Raw genomic sequence first — 8,263 nt, 5'->3', positions numbered from 1 at the left:
CAATGCTGCGGTGCGCTCCATAGTACTATATGGATCAGCAACCTGGCCGCCGCGCGCTGAGGATGTCAAAAGTCTTTCAGTGGTTGACCATCGACGTCTTCGGAACATTGCCTGGGTCTGGCGGGAACACCGGATCAGCAATGCTTAAGTACGTTGAACGGTATTCGGAATAACTCAGTCTCGGTAGACGAAGTGATCACAGTGCATAAGTTGCGTTGGCTTGGTCACGTGCTCTGTATGGCAATCGATCGAATTCCTCGAAGAGTTCGTTTCGCGCAACCACGTGAAGGGTGGAATAGAGCCCGAGGCAGTCGAACAATGACTTGGCAGCGAAGTATAAAAGCCGTTACCAGCAAACTCAGCCGCGCTGGTCACTGCCGTCTTCCTGGATGAGGACCCCGAGACGAGCTACAACAATGGTTAGGGACATTGTCAAACATTGTCTAGTCTCGTCCTCAATGACGCTCGTGCATCCGAGCTGTTGCCTTCAATGCATATCTCCCTTCCCAATCCCCCCACTTTATAGTCCACCGACAGTGCTGCATTTACGCACGAATTTATCAGCTCCTGCCTCCAATGCTCAGAAACCTTCCGCACCTCCCCAAATCATCGGTGAACGAAACTGTGGCAGCTACAATCACTGTACGTCAAATACGTGGTTCTTACAGTGACAAAAGAAATTTATCAGCTCCTGCCTCCAATGCTCAGATACCTTCCGCACCTCCCCAAATCATCGGTGAACGAAACTGTGGCAGCTACAATCACTGTACGTCAAATACGTGGTTCTTACAGCTGACAAAAGACAGATCAGTTTTCCTAATGATGTTTGCGATTAATCCCTGTTTTCAAAAACCTGTGATTTGGTCCATACAGCTCATTCGCCTCCGGAATTTTGCTTGCTGTCCTCGGGTCTTCCCTTCACGCGCCTTCGTAAGACGACGCAAACAGTCTAGTTACAACGGGTGTCAGGTCACTTCCTCTGTGGTCACAAAAATCATTGCAAGTACCCTTTTGGAAACGAGCACTACAACTGACACCCCTGTTGGTTGGGACGGTCTCTTGCGCCCAGGTAAAGGCACCTAAGGTAGACAAGCACCGATTGAGGATTTCGCCTCCATCTTTGGATGGAGCGGATGTGAATTCGTCAGAACTAGCAGCTCTGTGACGTTAGAGAGAGGAAAGGCACTTGCTTGTTTTCGAAGCCGTCAGGGGTTCCAACTTCACTGTCCATGACAATTCAGGGGAGGAACTGCAGGTGACTAGTTGATTTGTTCTTGAAAGTGTTCTGCCCAACGATTCAGGTGCTCCTAGCGAGGCGTTATTGTTCCACTAGCCAAGAGGCTTTTTTGGGTCGTTGCGCTTATCACCTGGAATAGTTTACGCACATCCCCAGAGTTCTTCACCACCATCTCCGAAGCCCTTTGGATTCACCGAGATTTTCGATCCTCACATATGCTTTTTCACCTGAGGCCTGACGGTTCATCTGGTACCACTGTACTCTCGACCAGGAGGGATGCGTGCACGAGCTTCAAGCACTTTTAGAGTTTTGCTCAATATCTGGTTCCTAGGTGTAGTTGGTCAAACTGTTCCACAATCGGAGCGCCCAGCATTTTGCTGCGTTTCGAACAATACATTCCAGTAAGAACTAACAGCAGAAGACGTTTTGCCAAAAACAGACTTTTGTTTCACTTCAGGGTGCGAGAGCTTCTCAGTGGATAGATGGTGCGTGCGCCCCTGAAAAGCGTAACGGAAAGCAGCCACAAACAGTACATGACCCCATATGGGGGGGGGGGAATTCGAAAGTGGGGGCGACATTCACTTTAGCTAATGGTGATGTGGTCTCTATGTATTGTTAGTTGTATCGTATGTGAGTGTCATGTGGTCAAATGGCTTCGGTTGTTTCGGAGGGTAGTACTTCACAGAAACAGTCTGTGGTCATTAGGCGTTCACCACTGTCCGTACGTCTCGATTCCAGTCGAGGACGACCACTCATTTGAGCCTTAACAGTTCTAGTCTACCTACGTGTGCATTCATATCCCCGGAAACTCCAACAATACTTTGGCTCTTAGCTTGTGGCATCAAGGCGCTCAAAGCATCATAAAAACTATCTCGGTGTATAAAAACTATGGTCCGTTGAGATGTTAGCAGATGCAACGACCAGGCAGATATTACCGGTGCGTTGACAGGACACTTCCACAAACGTTACCCAGCGAACCATACATAGGTGACTATTAACGGACAAATATTCATCTCGGTGGCTTAGAGCAATACCAACCCCAGCAGAACAAGTAGCAGTGGCTTCCGGATCACCAGAGATGCTCAACCGGAAGCGAGTGAAAACCGATCGGGAGGTCAGTTCAACAACTCTACTTAGGTCTTGAATCCTCGTTTCGGATAGCACACATCAATAGGAAGCGAGTCCAACACGTTCAGCTGTAACACCCTTCCGGTGCCTAGCTGCCATGCTACCCGAAGGCTGGGATACTGCCAGGTTTCCCAAGCCTAGACAGGGGAAGTCGAGAGGCAGAGGTCGGGTTCGAACCACGGACCTTCCGGTCAGCAAATTCGCGCTCTAAACAGTTGAGTTATCTCTAACTGAAGTCCAACACACGTTCAGGAGAAGTCTAACATCCACTTGTTTAAAGCGCAGAATTTGAAGACTGTCAGATGAACTGAACGGTGAGAGTTGAAGTACGATTTTGAAGTGCCTGTGGCCGGCGAGCCGAATTTAGGTATTGCAGCTACCGACAATGGGTGAAGACCTGTCGGTCCTCAACAGTGAGCTGCTAAAATCTGGATGAGTAGCGGAAGAGAGAATATGTGCAAGAGATTGAAGAGAGGCGTGGGCACTAGTTTGTCCTTGCCTACACTCTGCTGTATGCAGCAAGTAAGGCGACCTTGCTAATGGCACCACGCAACGGCTAATGTGGCGTGCGATTATTTGTGTGGTATTCATGCGTATAAGTGTGCTAAGATACTTTTTTGGCGCTCAGTCCTAGACAGGAGAATGATTAGAGTCCTAAAAGAATACCTTTAGCTCAAATGCCCAACCATAAGGCAGTGGTGTTCGACGTAGTACCGTCAGTGTAGCCTATATTTTTAAAGAGAAAGTCGCCACATGTGTTCCAACTCCAAACCTGGAAGACCAAGAGACTGTGTTAGTTAGACCTTTACCCATTTAATCAGTCTATATGGAAGACTCTGTGAGTGTCACGCGTACACTGTCCAGTGTACCTGAGTAGGTTATAGAGGTGCACAAACCATCACTGCGGTACGTCTGTTCGTGATGCGCAGACAACCAACTTAGACTCCCACTTTCCTCCTTTTTATGGTAGACCATGTAGGTGGATCGGCGCGACTGAAGCTGCCTGGCAATTGAACGAAGTCACTTTGCTATTACCCACACAGAATTCATCATCTGTGTGTCCATAGCGTTTTCTGTCACCAACGGACCCTTTCAGTTCTTTTGGTCATCAACTTATCTTCGGTGTTAATGTTCATCTTTTCCACAGAATCAAAAGCATCATAAGGTGTGAGAGGCTAGATGCTGCCGAACAGGTTCTAATAATTTCCCGAATTAGCCTCGCCGTCAGTTTGGCATTTTGATTAAGTACTGGATTCTCCTGTTTATTCAGTGCGCATTTGGCAAAGTATGAAAGTAGTTTACCTGCCGCTGTTCCAAGTAGGGGGGCTTTCTCAGGCGGTCCCTATCGGGGTGTGTTATCACAAAGCAAGATGTTCGAGTACGATGGCATGATCACCGGTTACTTATACTTTTTCTCTTTTTTTTGTATTCCAGCCTCTTGATCCTATCCTGTCTATTGTGACAGCTTTTTGTTGAATATTAAATATTGCAGTTGCTCAACGCCTTGCTCGAACCGTTAGTCTGTCTTCCCCTGCCATACAGAGGCTTTGTTTTCAATGAGGAGGATAATCAATGTTAAAATCGCCTACCACTCAATCGTTCTACTTATCAGTTTGATCTTTATCATTTTTCATCTGGCGAGACATCAATTCGAGTTCTTCGTCGCTTGTGCCATTTCTGGTGAGTCTTGGAATTCGGTCGACGATGGTTTTTACAGTATTTTTCGCTGCAGTCGGTCTCTATGTTGACATACAGTTTATTCGAGGTCATTGGCGAACTTGGTCTTACCTACTCCGGCGGCTCATGTGGTTGGGCGTAGTGGGTGTCGTCGGTAGCCTCCTGTTTATGATACTCTCAATTGTATATCATGTCACGACAGATGGTGAGTATCCAGTAGTACACTAATAATTACCTATCAGGCAAGCCGTCAATCCCACCGATCGTGTGGCTCATTTTGGCCGCTCATTGGTCTGTGATTTTGTGCTATTCCACGAGAAATTATCACGAACGCTGTACAGATTCCTACACTTTATCGAAAGGATCCAACTAGAGATGTAACTTCAATGTCCGTTTATTCATCATGTGATACGAGAGCATAGAATATAACTCTGTATCTTTTGATTTCCAATACCTGTATTTTAATGTATGATGTACTCAGTTTATAAGACGCTTCCACCGGTGCCTCCAGTTCGTCTCCGATGATAATTGACCATCTCGTTACAATGGTATCTCGTCCCTGTATGACATTTTGCATCAGCTGCATGACCAACTTGAAGCTTATTGGCTCATTGACAATACGTACCTCGTACGGGCATGTTCGTGTTTGGAACGTAGGATTTATTCCATATTCATTATTGTCATTTGTAACTTCTGTTGGCTATCTTCTCACTTTACAGAGACGAAAAAGAACTGTTTGTCTTTTTGCGGCCAATTTCCACGTTTTGCCTCACACTGTATTCGGCCCACTAATCCTAATCTTCGCCCACGTCGACTAGCTGGATATTCGCTATCTTGAAGTCTGCCTGCCAACGAAGCACACAACCGTTATTTGGTTGAACCTCGTTAACGCTAGCTAAAACCAGTTTCGGATGGACCGATGAATAGTTCGAAATGGCTTTCTGATCACGGCTTTTTTTTCAAGTTTTTCATGAATCTGATGTTTCCTTCAGTCGGAGAATGGTAGTGTGTCTGAACTGGACTCCTGGTCTCCTTGCCAAATTGTTTGTGGGGATTCCATTGGTCGAGGTATTGGTATTGGTAGCTAGTAGAAACCAGTCATCTCTTCGCATCTAATCACGCCAGTGAAATGTTATACTTGAAACCGACAGATTTTTGCTGGATTTTGAAATCTGACCAAGGCATTCTATCCAAAACCTTCCATAAACTGGGGATATAGAGGATTCCACTTTCAAACCTTTCATAGTAAACGACCGGGTTGGGGCGCGGTGGCACAAGTGGTTAGAGCACGAATTTGCCAACCGGAAGGTCTGTGGTTCGAACGCGACCTCTCCACTTACGCTGTCTAGACTTGGGCAAACTGGCAATATCCCAGCCGTCGTGCTTCCTTCGACTGGCATGGCAGTCAGGCACAGGAAGGATGCTACAGCTGAACGATTTTTCTAATGCTGTTCCCTCTGCTGGTATGATATTTCAGGCTGTTGGGACCTAAGTGATGCCACAGTTTCTTCGCTTCTGCTTCAGAAGCGTTTGTAACATAAACCTGACAGTGGGGATTACTCTTACTCTCGTGAAAACTTTATCCATTTTCCAACAGACAGCACTTCTCATTTAGTGATCTATTGGGTAAATGCACAACAATGTAACAATTGTGAAACGATTTCCTTTCCTCCATTGACTCTTCTGGAACATTCAATTGTGCAACGTACCTTTTTGACTTGTTCGTGTATTGTTAGCCTTGGTTTAGCTACAATCCCGTTGTTATATCTGTACGCTAGAGTGTGACATGAAGACCGTGTTTGAGCTGATGTAAGTACAAAGCTGGAGCAAGTGCTCGTCCCTGCCATTCATCCAGTGATGATGTCAAAGCCATGTGTTTTAACTGGAGCATTCACGATCCCGGCCAATACCACAGTGTGTGCGTGCCGACTTCCTCTACAATGAATCGTTTATTGCTCATTTGCAAGTCAAGTTGGTGTTAACGGAATACCTAATTGAATCTCCCGAGGACTACATCCGCTCGATGAGACCCAAAACTGTCAGAGTCGATAGTTGATTTTCCAGGCTTTCGGCAGTTTTATGAGTAAAATCATATCGAGAGAACGGACGGGATGTTCCGAATATCGTCCCAATCCAAACCTAAGGTGGCCACTGTGCAGTACATCCGATTGAAAAACAGCGCGACAAAACCAGCTGATTCTCCCCTTAACACATTCATTTTTATATCTTGAACGAACTCTCTAAGCAATCAGCCGTGCTATTCACTGCGGGATTCTTACCCCTTGATTGAAACATTTAACGAGCGCAGAGTGATCAACTGCTCCATATTTGGAGTCAAGTCTTAGAGAAAACATCGTCAATATTGCGAGCGATCACACACTCACTGCCCCTAAATGAAATGGGATCTATGAAATTAGGGTCGTGTCCTCAAGCGATAAACTCGCAACGACTTGCTTAGCAATTAGCTTGCAGTTAACTCCGCTAGTTTTCTGGCCGCTGGTGCCTCGATTGAGCAGTATTTGCGTAGGACGATGTCGCGTATTTGATTTCGTTTAATTTCATATTTAGTGGGGACAGTATTCTTCTCGAATGACCTGTCTGAAAGGGACGCTACTGGTGTCTGCACTTCAAGACGACCTATCTCGCAAGGCTAAATGGCGAAGCACACTATGTGGCCCGCCTAGATTCTGTTACGCTGTCTAGTTCATTTGTCCTTCGGATGTAAGCCAACCATCCGGGATGCCTAGTGCACCGGTCATCTACAGCGTTCATAGCTGACTGGCAATCAGTTCTACCTTCAGAAACTGGCGTCAGCTAAGGTTGCCTGATTAGCCCTCCGTTGGATACTTGAAACTGGTGTTTAGCCAATTGCTGTAGGTACACGGCTGGTGACCTATTATCCTAAATGCACTCCGTGGGTTTCGTCTGGATGAAAACGCGTGTCTTTTAAACTACCGGTTTTTCCGAGAACTGCGAAATTTCAGCTTATACGAAGTCATCCTGCTTCCAATCTATATGAGCATTGTACGAGTTATCACGATAAATAACATACAACAAATATGTCTTGTTTGGTTAATTATCGTCAGGACGAACACAAACAGACGATAACTGCATCTGTGTTAGCGAAAATTCACTTCCGTTCCCACACTCACTAGAGGAACTGAAGTGTGGTTGGTACTGTGGCCGATCAGTCTGCTCCAACTACAGCAGCGTTCATCCAACCGCATAGGCAGGTACTCCTTTGTACTTCAGGAAAGTTGTTCGGCGATACGTCCGATGTAGCTCGTTTCACATATCGTACATTTCATTCCCGAACCTGAAGCGCCATACGAAGCATGGAAACCTACACTGCTTGAATCAAGCAGTGCTTTCATATGAACAAATAAAGAGGATGTGAAGTGGAAATTCCTTTTTTAATTCTCTTAAGTTGCTCCCCGTCCCCCAAGAAGACAGTCTAGGTCCAGTCCAGATTATCATTCTCTGAATCAACAGTCGGCTGCACTGTTTCTTTGCTGAGTTATGGCGGGCAACATGCTGCGCGAGACATGTGCCAACTTACGGAGGGGAGACATTGCCATTATAGATGTTTATCGTAAAATTAATCTGGCGAGACTTACATATAAAAACTGCGAAACGATTTAACATACACGTCCGCTTTCATGATAACCATTTTCTGGTGTTGGCTGCTCGAGTGCAGAAAATATTCTTTCTCTCTATGACACAAAACATTTCGGACATGTGAGATCTCACCGCATTTTGTGCTCACTTGGATTACACGCAACTGCTATCGTTTTCCATTTCCCTACCAATTTTTCTCTAAAAATTACGGCTATGATTCATCGTGTAATTCGATACATTGGATTACATGAAGCCGTAACGGGTGGAATCGATTGTGCTTTGTACTGCACCTCCACCTTGACAGCATACGGTCTGCCTGATGAAAGTCAGGGCATCCTTACTACTAGCAACCATAGAGTAGCGTAAAAAAGCACGGAAACTGTCTGACAAGGCAGGGGAGGATGGTATCTGTCGATAAGCTAAACGAACGGAATTTAGTGAAGTTGCTGACCAAGTGGAAATGTCAACGTACTCATCCTAACGCGTCTTTCCGCCGCGGAATTTCGAGGTTTATCAAACGGTACATTCTGTTCACTCCACAGAATTCATCCGTTTGTCCATTTACTTTAAGCTGAGGTTTTATGACGGATAAAATTTGAGGCT

The sequence above is a fragment of the Opisthorchis viverrini genome, assembly GCF_000715545.1.
Source record: "Opisthorchis viverrini unplaced genomic scaffold opera_v5_189, whole genome shotgun sequence".
Lineage (NCBI taxonomy): Eukaryota > Metazoa > Platyhelminthes > Trematoda > Opisthorchiida > Opisthorchiidae > Opisthorchis > Opisthorchis viverrini.
This window is presented reverse-complemented; position numbering follows the sequence as displayed.